Here is a 15,577-nt window from a genome sequence, read left to right on the forward strand (position 1 = left end):
GCCCAAGTGGCCAATAAATCAATTAATGTAGGTGTAAAGATAAAAACAAAACTATTTATGACGTTATAATGAGCACAACGTGTCACACATAGGCTACAGGCACTTTCCTCCCTTGCCATGCCCTTCCACAGATGGGGATACAAGACATCCCAGACATTCATCATTCAGTAAAACATTTGGCTATCCTGCCAAAACTCCAGCTACTGGCTCCCAGCCAAGTCATTAAAACAGTTAATTATCTGTACGAGCACGAGAAGCTGTGAGGAAACAGTTCTATTATTAAAAGAGAGGTTAAGCAGAATGTCTTTTGTAAGAGAGACGGTTAATTTGGCATTACAAATTGAAAAATTATGTTCCATGCTTCCTGGTGATAGATGGTGACCAGAAGATAGTAGTTATTATTAACACAGAGAATGTTGTATAAAAAGATGAGGACGTACAGTATATGCTGTGTAAGATACACAGCATATACTGTACATCCTCATCTTTGGGATAAATGGGACAACATTTTTTTTTCAAAAGTTTGCCTGTTTTGAGCTGATTCATGATCAGGTGTAGTGTTAGTTTCTTTTAGCATTTGTGCCAAAAAAGCTTTTACAGTAACAACTAAAATAATTAAAAGCAAAAACCTGTTAAACAATAGGGCTGTCAATCGATTAAAAATATTTAATCACAATTAATCACATGATTGTCCATAGTTAATCCCAATTAATTGCAAATTAATCAAACAGTCACATTCTATCATGTTCAAAATGGACCTTAAAAGGGAGATTTGTCAAGTATTTAATACAATAATCAACATGGGAGTGGGCAAATATGCTCGCTTCATGCAAATGTATGTATGTATATATTTATTATAGGAAATCAATTAACAACACAAACAATGACAAATATGCTCAAATCATATCGTTGCAAACTGCAGCCCAACAGGCAACAACAGCTGTCAGTGTCAGTGTGCTGACTTGACTATAACTTGACCAAAACTGCATGTGATTATCAGAAAATGCATGTATGTAAAGGGGAGACTCGTGGGTACCCATAGAAACCATTTTCATTCACCTATCTTGAGGTCAGAGGTCAAGGGACCCCTTTGAAAATAGCCATACCACTTTCTCCTCAACAAAATTTTGTGTAAGTTTGGAGTGTTATTTAACCTCCTTCGTGACAAGCTAGTATGACATGGTACCAATGGATTCCTTAGGTTTTCTAGTTTCACATATCTTCACTATAGCTTAAAAACTGAGCCCACTACAACCTAAAAAATCACAAGTTGCATTAATGTGTTAAAGAAATTAGTGGTGTTAAAACAAATTTGAGTTAACGTGTTATTATCGCGTTAACTTTGACAGCCCTAGTTAACAATTAGAATCATTTCTAAAGGATAGGCAGGTAAAATCCTCTAAGGCCCTACTAAATCTCTGTATACACCCTCCCTTTTGTTCAGTGATTTAAATCTAGCTGTGTGATATCATCACGGTTTATCCTGGCAGTCTGAGCGGGGACATCAGGGTTATCTCCTCCCCACAGAACAGACATCATGGAGATCAATCTGATCCTCTCTTTTGATCAGCACCAGCCAGAGTTTCAGAGAGAAAATCACTGAAAGTTTGTTTCATTTCGAGCCGATATCTACATCTTCAAACGAAGTGCGGGTTGTCTCATATCTCACGTCCAACTGTAATAAGCTAAAGTGCTACAACAGCAGCCGGGGGAAGGGGGGGTGCAAAAAAGGCAAGGTGAGTAAAGCAGCCTGGCTCCGACGGGACAATGCAGAGTATCTGGCGGCCCAAAAAAAACAGCCAGCTCAGCGGTTTTAGGGGTGAAAGAGAGAGAGACAGAGAGGACAGAGTGGCTAGAGTGACAGGGTGGGGCATTATCACTGATGTGAAACGCCATTGACTTTTATGGGCCGATGTCCAGAGGCATCAAATGATGCTGAGCAAGAACAAACAGGAAATGACTTATTCTTACAGTAAGTCATGGACTGCATCATGGTCTGTTGACAGGAAACTCGCGCTGAGAGGACATTAAATTGGGTTTATGGGTTGTTTACAACTGAATCATCAAACTGGCTTTTAAATCAATGAACCGAAACGTCTGCTTGCTGTCATTTTACAGTATATTCAGGAACTCTGGCTGTCAAAATCCTATGTACTGTTAGTTTGTCTCCTTACAGGAAAGATCTTCTTTACTATATATAGAGAAGAAAAATACAAGAATTTAGCCACAGTACATTTCATCTCTTTACATAACCCATTGAAAATTAGGGGTGTGTATTGGAAAGAATCTGGCGATACGATACGTGTCATGATACAGGGGTTACAATTCAAAATATATATTGTGATACTGTAAGCAAGGCGATATATTAGATTTTTTAAATCTAATTTTAGGAAATCTGTTATAGTATAAAGAACACCATCGTATGCATAAAATCGGATGAAAATGGATTACAACACTAGTATCTAGTGGTGGAGGGGTTTAAACACAACACAAAATGAACCACTGTCTGCCACAAATCCACCCGATTTAACTGTTATCAGGCCATTAAATAGACGTTATCAGTTGCTATAAGCACCATAGATGTGGGTCATAAGGGGCCTACTATGTTGTGAAAGTGAAACTTAACAGCAACACATTCTAACATGTTGAAAAACTGAATGAAAAGTCACTTTCTGAACACAAACAAAAAGGCTTCTTCAGGTTTAGGCAACAAAACTACAACTTCTTTAGGTTTAGGCAAAAAAAAACAAACTTTAAAATAACTACTAACACAAAGACAACTACACATTGTTGGTTTCACACGGGACGCAAACTCTGGTCTCCTGGGTGAAAGTCTTGTGTTTTGCATAATTATACGGTTGCTAAAGGTTGCTGTTGTATTCTATTATACCTTTTTTCGGTGATCTACTATTTGAATAGATGATAGAGCCTACTAGTGGGTATAGTAGGCCCCTACTGACCCACATCTATGGGGCTTATAGCGACTGATAACGCCTATTTAATAGCCTGACAACAGTCAAAACGTCTGACAAATCTTTGCATTAATTAAAAATCAATAGTGTTTTTGAGAAATGATACAGTACCACACAACATGATATCGCAATACTCAAGTGTATCGATATTTTCTGACACCCCTATTGAAAATGTCTTCATAATTCCGTTGAGCAGCACTGTATACACGTGGAGTCACATGGGGGTTTCCATTGACCCTGCACCACACAGTGTGGACATCTGGGGCTATACAGTTTAAATAAAATTAAAAGTTGGAGTAAACAAAGCATGTGTAAGAAGACAGATGTTACACGTTTCTCTCTTTCTCTCTTCAAGGCCCATAAAGACGAGGATCTGTCTGCCTTTTAATTGGTTTATCAGTTAGCAGACACATCTTCAAGTTGATAGATGTGTTTTCCACACTGAGACCTGCTTCTGTTCTCCTTCCTCATCATCTGCTCGCTGGACAGTTTATCTCTTTTATTTTCTACAAAGGCATTCTTTCAGGACGACCAGAGGGCGCTTATTGAAAGAAGGCTTCAGAAAAGGCCTTTTTTCTGGGGTCAGACGAATAAGATTGAGGACACATACGGAGCTCCATTGAACCGTTTCCCACACCATACGCAAACTGACGATTAGCAGATGCTCACTATAAAGTGTCCTCTGAAGTCTTACTACTAGGAGTCCCCCCTACAGTAAAAATGCCACTAGAAGACTCACAAATGCTGCTGAGAGCAACTTTTACTAAATACTAGGGGAGACATTTATGGATACACCAGAATATTCTACAAATGCACCCTAAGGTGTAGGAAAATGACACCAGTCTCGCCATATCAGGGAGCATTAGGGGTCTGCTTCGGGCCGATGAAATGCCTTAAAAAGCAATACATAATTTCACACTCTACAACTCATGTGTAAAGGCTCTGAGATAAATTCCCCATCAGACTAATCTCTCCTCATGGCTGGGGGTAAAAGATGTCTACCTGTGAGAAAAGGAAAATTCTATCCTCCCATATAAAGTCCTAAAAAACATCATCCATAGCTGACAGATTCAATTATGGGCCTGTAAAAACATCTCTAATAATCATCGTTAGGGCTGGTTGGCTCACGCCCGTCACGTGACGCTTCATGCCTCGAACCAATTGGTGTGATAAAGAGGAGCTCTTTAATGGCTTCTTCCTTTTTGACCCAAATCCTCGCTAATCATTTTAGAGCTGTGACAAAGATTGTGGTGGATGGGGGGTATAATATTATTTTTAAGCCTATAGTGTACAATGAATTAAGCTCCCACCACTGGGATTTCAGCATTCCTCCTTTGTTTCCCTTAAAAATAGCTCTATATACCATATTCCTTTTGATATAACTTTACATATTGTGTCATTTTCCTCAGCTACGAGTGGATTTAACATGATTGGGATCGTCTGCCGTGTTGAAAACAAATCATCTTTGCCTGCATATGGCTCAGTGTGTAAAATTAAATCTGCCGTTCAGACGGATATTGCTGTTTTTTTTTTTACAGTGACAGCTACTACCAGTCTGGCAACTCCTCTGCTCTCACCCACTCTCCCATCTGTTGCCCACCTGATCCACACAAAACAACTCATGCAGCAGACTCACACCTACTGATATACAGTCGATTCAAAAGGGCCTCATCGGACACTAAAAACAACATGTATGTAGGAATTATAGACCTTTTTAAGCTTATTTATCATGTGAGAATGACTGTGTGTGTGTGTGTGTGTGTGTGTGTATGTGTGTGTATGTGTGTGTGTGTACAGTAGAGGAGTGGCATGCTATGTCTCCTTTTATTAATCTCCAGTCTCTTGCTCTACTTCAGATGCGGTCGGGCACACAGCTGGTGATCGCAGCAGCACATCGCTCCTCTCCTCTCCTCTCCTCTCCACTCCTCTTCTTTACTCGGCTTCTCTTCACTGCAGCTCTACTTTCCTCTTCCTTAGTCATTCCACACATGCTTTTCTAACTCTGTTCCCCATACTGTGCTATAGGCCTGGGCAATGTAACCATATATACTGTCAAAACTATATAAAAATGTAATATTGTTTCTATCGGGATACAGGCGAGGCCTATATTTATTACTTTTTTCTCTATAATTTCACTTAAAGCTGTTATAGCTGTTAAAGCTTAAAGCTGTTTCTCTCATCTCCTCTAGTCCCTCCTCTCCTTTCCTTTCCTTTCCTTTTCTCTCCTCTTGTCCTGTCCTCTCATCTCTCCACTTTCCCTCCTCTCCTCTTGTCTGCACCCCTCTCCTTTCCATTCCCTTCCTTCCTTCCTTTCCTTTTCTCTTCTCTTCTCTTCTCTTCTCTTCTCTTCTCTTCTCTTCTCTCCTCTCCTTCCCTTGTATTTAATTTCCTTTCCTTTCCATTCCTTTTCTCTCCTTTCCTCCTCTCTTTCTCCCCTCTCCTCTCCTTTCCTTTCCTTTCCTTTCCTTTCCTTTCCTTTCCTTTCTCTCCTCTCCTCTCCTCTCTCCTCCTGGTTTATAAACCTCAAGGGATGACTTAAAACATATAATAAAATAATCTGTATATACTCTTATACAGAGATACTGTGTAAGGTGTTTATTTTCATTATCAATTAATGTGCTGATTATTTTCTCGATCAGTCATTTTGTCCATATGATTATCTATAAAATGTCAGAAAATTGTGATACATGGACATCACACTTTCCTAGAGCCCGGGGTGACATTTAAATACATATTATAATTATAATATTATAATATTTGTCTGACCAAGGCTCCGAAACCCAAAGATACTCAGTTTACAATGATACGAAACAGAGAAAAGCAGCAAATCCTCATATTGGAGTTTTTGATTGAAAAGTGCCTGAAACTATCTCAGTTATCAGCACTGACTAATTGCTAATCAACTAATTGTGTCAGCTTTAGTTTAGTGTTTACAGTACAAATCACATTGTTATAATATACCAGACATTAAAACCCTCATGCAGAAATCAAACACAGTTGTAATGTGCTCCTCATTCCGGTCCTTAATTGTGCAAAAACTGGGTCTCTCCCATCTCCAAGCAATATAACATCATCTTCCAAACAAAAAAAAAACCACAACAACAAACCATCTGTCTTTTTATGGAAGGCAGCGAGAACAACAGCATCTGCTCTCTGAGACATCCACCAGCAGCAGCAGAGTGTCCCACTCAACCACTCCAGACCCACCCGCCTTTAACTTTACCCCATTTTCCAATTCATCAATCTTCAGCCAGTCATGCTAATTTAACATGTCCTGGTCCCTTAATGGAAACAGCCACCCAAACATGTCCAGCTGTGAGCCAAGGCTGTGGGGGTGTTTATGTACCTCCCACCCCAGCCCACCATCATCGCCGCAGGGTGCTGATGCTATTAACCCAAAGCACATACAAGACTATCTATGATGCTAATTGTATTCATTTGGCTGCAGCTCGGTCTGAGTCTCATATACGTGAGCCAGGGGTTTCTAAATCTATACAGGATGACTTCATTAACACCGTGCACCTGCATACTTCAGTGGCGGTTGTTTATGTATGGACTAGGGAGTGAGTTCAACCTCTAGGGATGAATTAAAAATAAGAAGAAGCATTGTTTCCTAGTTGCAGCCGTGCCTGAGGCAGAGCAGGGACGGAGAATCAAAACCATAACTCCAGCAGTGTAACAAATACACAACAAAACATAAAGCAACATTATGCAGCTGGAAAATGCAGATGTGCAAATTTTCTCACATTATTTTCTCAGTATATATATCAGGGACTGCGTGGGCTACAAGCCAAAATCCCACTCATATGAGCTGTAGTGATGCCAATATGCATTTTTTGAATTTTGATTTCCCGTATAGTGTGCCTATGTTAAAGCTGCAGTAGGCAGTATATTTTTGGCATCATTGGGCAAAAATTCCATATATAACCTTTCAGCATATTGTAATTCAAGTGTTCTGAGAGATAACTAGACTTCTGCACCTCCTCATGGCTCTGTTTTCAGGATTTAGAAACTCTAGTCCGTGACGGGAGACTTTGGCCAATCACAGGGATAGAAGATGTTTGCCATATCGCCCAGCCCAATTTCATAGAGTAAATGATTCATTAAAAAAATTATTATGGATAGTAGAGCTGATACAATTAACCGATTAGTCATTCAACAGAACTACTTTGATACCCGATTAATTGCTTATTTCATTTTTTTTTTTTTATATAGCAGAAACACTCAAACGTGAGCATTTGCAATTTTTCTCTGCTTTATATAATTATAAACTGAATATCTTTGGATTTTCAACTGTTTGTTGAAAAAAAACAAGCAATTTTAAGGCATCAACATGGGCATAAGGAAATTGAGTAGGGCTGCAACTAACGATTATTTTCATTGTCGATTAATCTGACGATTATTTTCTTGATTCATTGATTAGTTCTTTGCTCTATAAAAAGTTGAAAATGTCAATCGGTGTTTCCCAAAGCCCAAGATGACGTCCTCAAATGTCTTGTTTTTTTAGTCCACAACTCTTAACTCTTAAAAAAATACTCAAAATGATTAATCAATCATCAAAATAGTTGGTGATTAATTTAATAGTTGACGACTAATCGATTAATTGTTGCAGCTCTAAAATCATAACGAGCAGTTTTCACCTTTTTTTTAATTTTACAGATCAAACCATAAATTAATGATTAATCAAGAAAATAATGGGAAAAATAATTGATAATAGCATGCCAATGTATCAGAATCACAATATATAGGCTACACATGAGGCTTCCTTCCATGTTTTTATAGAAATTATTTTTAGACATTTTTGAGAAATTACTCAATGAAAATGTCATCTTTAAAGATAATGAATCTTATTAAATGAAAGAATAGAGTTTTTCCTATAAATAGATGTACAGATTTTTGTACGTTTTTTTTCTGGTTTGAAAAATCTGCCGTTTCAGTCTCACCTAAGTGAAATGACAGAAAGTCATGACCTCCACCCTGTAATCTCCAAACAGCCTGAAAGACAATATTATGCATCTCCCGTGTCTGAAAATAGTGTCATCACTTAAGGCGATGGAATGAGAATGAGAGCCCGCCATAAGCTCCGTCACCTGACTGCTGTCTAATGGGCCGTGGATAACCGGGAGAGCAGGAGAGTGACGATGACACTGCATCTGCCGTGAGTAATGGCTCAGTGCTGGCTCTGCACCGGCAAGTCTGGGGAGTTGTCACAGGAGACGGAGGTCATGTCTAGTGATGTGTCTTGGCGGTGGGAGAAAAGATCGCCAACGCCGGTTGTGGTGCCAACACACAAAATACCTGCCATGCCATAACATGCCACAGCAGTCCAATTTTCATTTTCAAAATAAGATGTACTTGATTAATTTGAGGTATGGGATAACATTCACAGCATACATTTTGACTGGTTATAGTGGGGGAAGCACACCAATAACATTAATGATGGCTCCGCTCTATTCATGGCCATCATTTAATGTGATTGTTTACACCGGGGCTATTCCCTCTGTGACATTATATCACAATGTCTTCTGTGAAAAAAGGCCCATTAGTGTCAAATCTAGCTTCATTTTCTGTTAATGTCACTTTATGATTCACAAATAAAAAGGTCATAACAAACTGCAGAGAGCCTCATGCAAAGGTTGAACCTTTTTTAGAGACATAGAAATCAGTGAGAGTATATGACATGACTCCTCTCTTGTCTCAGCTCTTCCTATATAGCCCAGAAAGCTTTACCTATACAAGATGAGCAAACGCTTAATAATATATAGGGACCTATATGCCTCATGTATGGTTGAGGGTCGAAGTAAACATGTCATATTGTATCACATGGTGTTACAACAACAGCAGATGCTGACTGCAACTATTAATACTGCATGAAATAACTCACACTTTCACTTCCACATAGTCAAAGATAGTGGGATTCTTACTGCCATCACTATCAATCTTCCTACTCATAGATTGGTTTGTAGTCAGGCGTGACACACACAATATATAACCAAGCATCTGTTAGGCCTACATGTATCCAATCAAACAAACACATGTTCCTTAGTAACACAATGACATGTGGTCCCAATGGGAGTTAAACCACTGAGCTATAGGACAACTCTGCATCCATCTATCACTTTGTTTCTTTAAATCACAATGTGGAAACAATATAGGCCTATAGTACAGAATCATATGCAGCAATAAGGGCCACATATTACATATATATCACATTCATATCAGCATGGATACAGCTTCTATCGTGACATGGGCTGATCCTAATCAATTCATAATTTTAAGTATAAAATAGTCTAACTGTTCATCATATAAGGCTGGTTTTTAAGCAGCTAAAACCAGAGATTGTTTGGCCATTTTGCCTGAAAATTGCCTGAAATTATTAATCGATTAATTGAATAATCCTTCCAGCACCAATACTGACTGCACATGCTTATGATCAGACTAAGAATGGTGAAGTCCAAAAGCTGAATCATCTTCCTCTGATTGACTGTAATCCAATGTCAACTCCAACTGCAGAGTAAATCTTGAATGGTCCTTTATTATGCATTTGGACACATATGGAATATATTTTCCCCTCGATTAGAAAAATATTTTCATAGAACCCTGTAATTTATTTTTATGGGAGAATCGATTAGATCAATAATAGAAGAATAGCAGGCCCCCACCACCCCCCTTATACTGATCATCAATAGACACCTGCTGACTATTCATATCTATACATTAAACATCTGCAAACAACAGCCTTAATGCTGCTTTGAAGTGAAAGCACTTGGATTGACAGCTTAGAGGAGCTGAGCTACATCTGGCAGCATCACTGGCAGACATCTAATAATCCTCTCAGCAGCCTGCGGGCCTGCCTGCACCGGCCGGCGGCAGCGACAACAAGCACCAACCCAAACCCTGCTGCTGCTGCAACCACCAATACAATGCAACAGCAGATCAACACATTGCTTTCTCCTCCTTCATGGTTGCTGTTCAAGATGCAGTGCATGCAGTGCAGTGAGGCTGCAATGCTGTCTGCCTTTGATGCTCAGCAGAATCCAGAGAAGGAAAAAACACGACAATCGGCGTCCATATTATTTGCACCTGGTCATCCTCGTCAAGCAGCAGCAGCACCATCACCATCACTGGGATGCTGGTGCATATCAAAATCACACAACCACTGCACCATTATTCTCAAGCATATACTGGAAACAACACCAGGAAAAAAAAAAATGCAATTTCCATCTTTCAAAAAAAAAAAAAAGATAGGGAAAAAATAGAGATGCATGTTGAAACTCACCGTCTGCAGCAACCCAGCTCCTGTTTCCTCCCTCCGCACAGTCAGTGTGTTGGTTGATGCTGTAGAAAATGATGATGAGGGACTGAGCCCGGCCGGTGTGTGTGTGTCTGTGTGAGTGTGAGTGTGTGTGTGTGTCCGTCCCCCTCTCAGCCGCTGCAGCAGCAAAGCTGTGGTCCACACGGATCCTCCGCTCTCCTCCTCCTCCTCACCACCACCAGCAGCAGCAGTCACTAACCAGCAGCGACAAAGATCGTCTTTAGAGAAGAGGACGCACTCATGAGCGAAAACCTGGCCCACTTGCTTTACAGAGCGATTCCACATAAATGGGCGTTATTTATTCCCAGCTTCAAAGCATATTCAGGCATACAAACTTTTTTATTTTTCAAGTTTTGTTTTATTTCTAGAATTAATCAAAGAGGGACTGCATTAAGTTACTCATATATGGTGGCAGCTAGACTTCTTGCAAGGATGTTCAATGCACCACATTTCTGTATACTTACACAGTAACTACATAATAAATAAACATATACATATATATATATATATATATATATATATATTTCTATAGCTCAAGGCAATCCCGCAGTATACCTAAATTATTATATATATATATATATATATATATATACACACATATATACATATACGTACATATATATATATATATATATATATATATATACGTACATATATATACACATACATATATATTTACACATATATATACACATATATATATACATACATACATACATACAGTATATATAACATGCAAGACTGCATTTAATACGTTATTTTGGTAGATGGAGAATATATCAGAGTGAGACGTCTTTCCTTTCCCTCTACTCTCTGTCAATCGGTGCCAATCCGGTGCAGAAAGAAAGAAAAAAATGGCAACTACAGCGACCCCGTTTTAATGAGCGGCAGCAAGGGGAACCTGCAGACAGATATGTGTGAAATAAACAATAACCCTTCAGAGTTCTATTTCTGTATCTAATGAAAGCTCTCTATATTCCTGAAATAAAGTCACATGTAGCCTTGTATGTCTGTTTTTGTTAGTAGTAGGCCTATATTCTTATATAACATGTGTTTTAACAGGTTTTTACTCCTGAGGTTTTTTTTTTCTAATTTGCAAGGATAATTTTACACTTAATATTTATAATTGGATTGCCAGATTTTAGAATGTCATAATTTAGCAATTTAATCACTGGCTCTTCTGGTATTTTGATGGACTATTATACATGTGGGAAATACTTAATTGAGGTAAGTGTGCAATATAGTATAACAATAGTACTTTAAAAGGGACAGTGTGTAGGATTTGGCGACATCTATAAATGGTGTGGTTGCAGATTACAACCAACTGAGTACCCCTCCGCTCACTCCTCCCTTTCCAAGACTGTGGTAACGTGAGCCGCCGAGTGCAAAACTGTGGTAACGCCGTTTGCCTCGCTCAGAGGCCATCCTTACCACAATAACACTACTTTAAGAGCAACGGAAGTCAGACGGCGGCTGGCGGTACCACGGTTTTGCACTGTGCGGCTCACATTAGTGTCGGAGAACTACGGTGGCCTTCAGGTAATGTAAAACGCAAAAGGCTCTCGCGAGAGCCCGTGTTTGGTTTGTCCGTTCTGGGCTACTGTAGAAACATGGCGAACTCCGTGAAGAGGACCCTCTCCCTATGTAGATATGAAGGACTCATTCTAAGATAACGACAACACAACAATTCTTAATTTTCTGTGATTATACATTAATGAAAACATAGTTATGAATATTATATTCCATTTCTGCTAATAGATCCCTGAAATCCTACACACTGGACCTTTAATTATCCACTTTTCTAAGACACCCTGGTGGCTTTAGGGTTGGGGGCCTCGGTTCAGGCCCAAGCAGGGACCCTTGTTCCGTGTTGTTCCCCATTTCCTGTCATCTCTCTACTGACAATAAAGTATTAAAATGCCCCAAAAATAACTGGAGTTTGGGAAGTTTGAACAGGGCAGTCGAAATGATGCACATGAGAAAGTTTAAAGAGGACCCATTATGCTTATTTTCAGGTGCATACTCGTATTTCGGGGAAACTCTTCAGACTCCGCTCCAGCTCCGCTCTAACTAGCCGCTTGGTAGATATTATGCAAAAGTGTTACTTGGTGACATCACCACATTAAGGAAATAAAGGCGGGACTTCAAGCAAGGCGTTTCAGACAGTTCAGGATTCAGGTTTCTGTGGGGGAGAGTAACTCCCTTTGGCTTGGATTTTGTAACTTTGCAGACTTTTTACATGCAAAGAAAACTCTATGACACACTAAAGCAGTGGTCTCAAACTCAATTTACCTGGGGGCCGCTGGAGGCAGAGTCTGGGTGAGGCTGGGCCACATCAGGTATTCCACAAAAAAAGCTTTGTTAAAAAAAAAACAATCTTCTCAAACGTCATTATTAACAGTTCTTTAACTTGAATGGGTTCTTCTGAACATGGCCTCTATTGCGTCTCCCACTTTTCCTGAAATTGTCTGTGCTCGTCACCAACCTTTCTCTTCACTGCAGGCTTTGAAAAAGACATGATTGGGGCTGTGTGACAAGATATATATTCATTCCACTTGGTGTCACTCCACAATAAAGTTGTGCCTGCTGTGTTTGTGTTGCTCTGCAATTACACCACCAAACCGCTAGTTGGCGGCGGCGTCTCTATGAGTTTCCTCTTCTTCTTGTACTACAAACAGAAACTGAGCGGAGTTGGAGCTCATAACTGTTGAACCACAGAACTTTTACATTACTGCAACGCCGAAAAGAGAAAATATATCTGAGTCGATTTGTGTGAACAAACATTGAAAAGATGGAGGCAGAGAGAAGTAGAACTTGGTCCTGGCCGCTCAGCATCGCTGAGAGACTGGACCAATCACAGCTGTTGCGGTCTGCGTCGCCGCGACGTGTAGTTACATTTCTGGAGAGGTGCACGTCAGGCTACGGCGTCGATTCAACGCAGAAGTATAAATCAAGCTTTAATCAAGCTTATGCGATGTTACACGGGCGCCGCCACAGTTGTTGTGAAATGTTTCTCTGCTTGCATCAAGCCCGGCCGATTGCCCGTCCCCGGGAGCCATATACCCCGCTGTGATTGGTAGGTTCGTTCAGCTCGGGCTCGCGCAACAAAGGGACCTTCCACGGCAAACTGCCATTCACATAAAACTCGCGGGTTGAGGGCGCCTGGTTAGCTCAGTTGGTAGAGCGGGCGCCCATGTAACAAGACTTAGTCGTGACCGCGGCGGCCCGGGTTCGAATCCGGCCTGTGGCCCTTTCCGCATGCACTCTCTCTCTCCCCCCTTTCCAAGACTCTATCCACTGTCCTGTCAATAAAAATGAAAAAATGCCCCCCAAAAAAAAAACTTTATAAAAAATTTTTTTTTTTAAAAATTTGCGGGCCGCACTAACATTAAACTTTCATATCAAGGTGGGGGCCACAAAATATCGTCTTGCGGGCCGCAATTGGCCCGCGGGCCGCGAGTTTGAGACCCCTGCACTAAAGGAAATGGAAAAAAGCACAAAAGCATAATAGGTCCTCTTTAATGTGGATAAAATGGATATAAAGTGCTGGTTATGGATGTTTCCCATGTCAGATACAAGACACAGGTGTCTCATGCAGACACAGACATGGTGGTGTCTGGTGTCAAACACCCCGCTGCACATTACATTATCATTACCGGCCCACCAATCCGCATCCCATTATGAGCTGCAGAACTCACATGGCAGCAGTGTGTGAACACACACCTCACCCCCTAACATATCACTCAATTCCAATGTGGGACAGACCAAGCATGTCTCACACACATCAAGACACTGTCATCAACACCAGTAATGTCCACTCTCTCACTCTCTTTGTCTACCAGTCAAATGAGTGGTAAAAAGAATATACTTGACCTCTGTTTGAGCAGCATCTTTTCATCATTATTTTTAATGAAAAACCAGTGAGCTGGGTTTTTTACTGCCACATATAGCTCACCGTAAGGCATGCTCAGCTCACCAGCACAGTGTGGGGGAAAAAAATGGGTTTACATGTACAGTTTCATTACATGATAAATGCATGTAACACTCATCCAGGCCGAGGGGCATTAGCATTCACGACTGAGTCGAGTACCGTTGCTACTAGTAATGGTGACAAGTCCTCGGGGAAGGCTGGGACCAAGACAAAAAGAGGAGGTTTAGCAACGGAGCTCTTCTCACTAAACATAATGAGATAAAAATTGTGTCTGTATGTGTGCGTAAGACTCCCAGAAACCTTCCAAACAAACTTATGCACCAGCTCAATGATTTAATTGTTCTCCGTGGGTGTGACTTAGAAAACTTTAATGTTGACCTAGAAGAGTTGCGTTGACACTGTGCAGACGTTGCAAACGGTTGGAACGGACGGTGTTGTTTGACATTCATGCGGAGCTGTTGGACAAATAAGACGTGTGTGCAGGTGCATTCCCACACTAACCCGACTGGCAGAGGTCTGCGGAGAGCCACACCACTGTGTAAACGGTTCGGCCGTTTCTTGTCAATGAGGAGACGTGACGACGGACAGATGTGGGCTTTTTTTTTTTTTACAGCGTGACATTACAGACATACCGCTGTGGAGTGGGAAATACTCCACTTCAGGCGCTTTATTATTTTAATTTCTGAAACTGTGTGTCTACTGCCTCTCTTTTAAAATAAGTCCATCATGCTCTATAAAAACAAATGATGACCTGAAGCGATATTGTTTGAGATAAAACACTCAGCATGTATCATTTTACATATTTAGGATCCACGCCAAGCCCTCTCTGGGGCACTGTGGACTCTAAAACCAGTTAGTGCAGGCCAGGATGTATTATGGTACGACAATGTCTCTTTGACAGATACCAGCTTCCACACTGTTATCGTTTACACAACAGCTTTCCTAACTTGGTCGGAGAGCTACATATCCTGAGATGACCCAGGTAAGAAGACGAGGATTTGATCTTTATGATCACCTGTTTAGCGACAGCTCTCGTCACACAACCGTTGAATCTACAGCACACAGAGCCGTGACAAAAACAAGCTTAGACGACTTGTACAAACTTCTTCTCGCACGCTGCGCTGCTGTTTGTATAAGAAGATGGCACATCCTGGCAGTCGTTAAGCTAATAAACAGTGTGTGCGCAAACCGAAGGAGTTTTAAAAAACAAGAGGAGAAAATGTTGATGGCAAACTTAAATGTGAAATAAAAGAGGTCGATTGCGTAACACATTTCTGCCAGATCAGGGACAATTTTAGGCAAGCGTGGGCGCACATACATTGGGAAGATTGTAAACCAGAAGGGGAGCTATAAACGGTT

General features: G+C 40.6%; 1 protein-coding gene across 9 annotated transcripts in view; it reads right to left on the bottom strand.

Moving 5' to 3' along the window:
* nrcama (neuronal cell adhesion molecule a) overlaps positions 1-10,478 on the bottom strand; it is a 75,598-nt gene extending 65,120 nt beyond the window's left edge. For 5 of the 9 annotated variants that reach the window (XM_074625759.1, XM_074625757.1, XM_074625755.1 and 2 more), the window contains exon 1: positions 10,252-10,477. The gene's annotated coding sequence lies outside the window, so the exon portion shown is untranslated. Of the gene's footprint in view, positions 1-10,251 lie in introns of all 9 variants that reach the window. The other 4 variants (XM_074625758.1, XM_074625753.1, XM_074625751.1 and 1 more) reach the window with 1 other exon arrangement.
* Positions 10,479-15,577: the final 5,099 nt, after the last annotated feature.

The sequence above is a fragment of the Sebastes fasciatus genome, chromosome 23, assembly GCF_043250625.1.
Source record: "Sebastes fasciatus isolate fSebFas1 chromosome 23, fSebFas1.pri, whole genome shotgun sequence".
In the NCBI taxonomy this organism is placed as follows: domain Eukaryota; kingdom Metazoa; phylum Chordata; class Actinopteri; order Perciformes; family Sebastidae; genus Sebastes; species Sebastes fasciatus.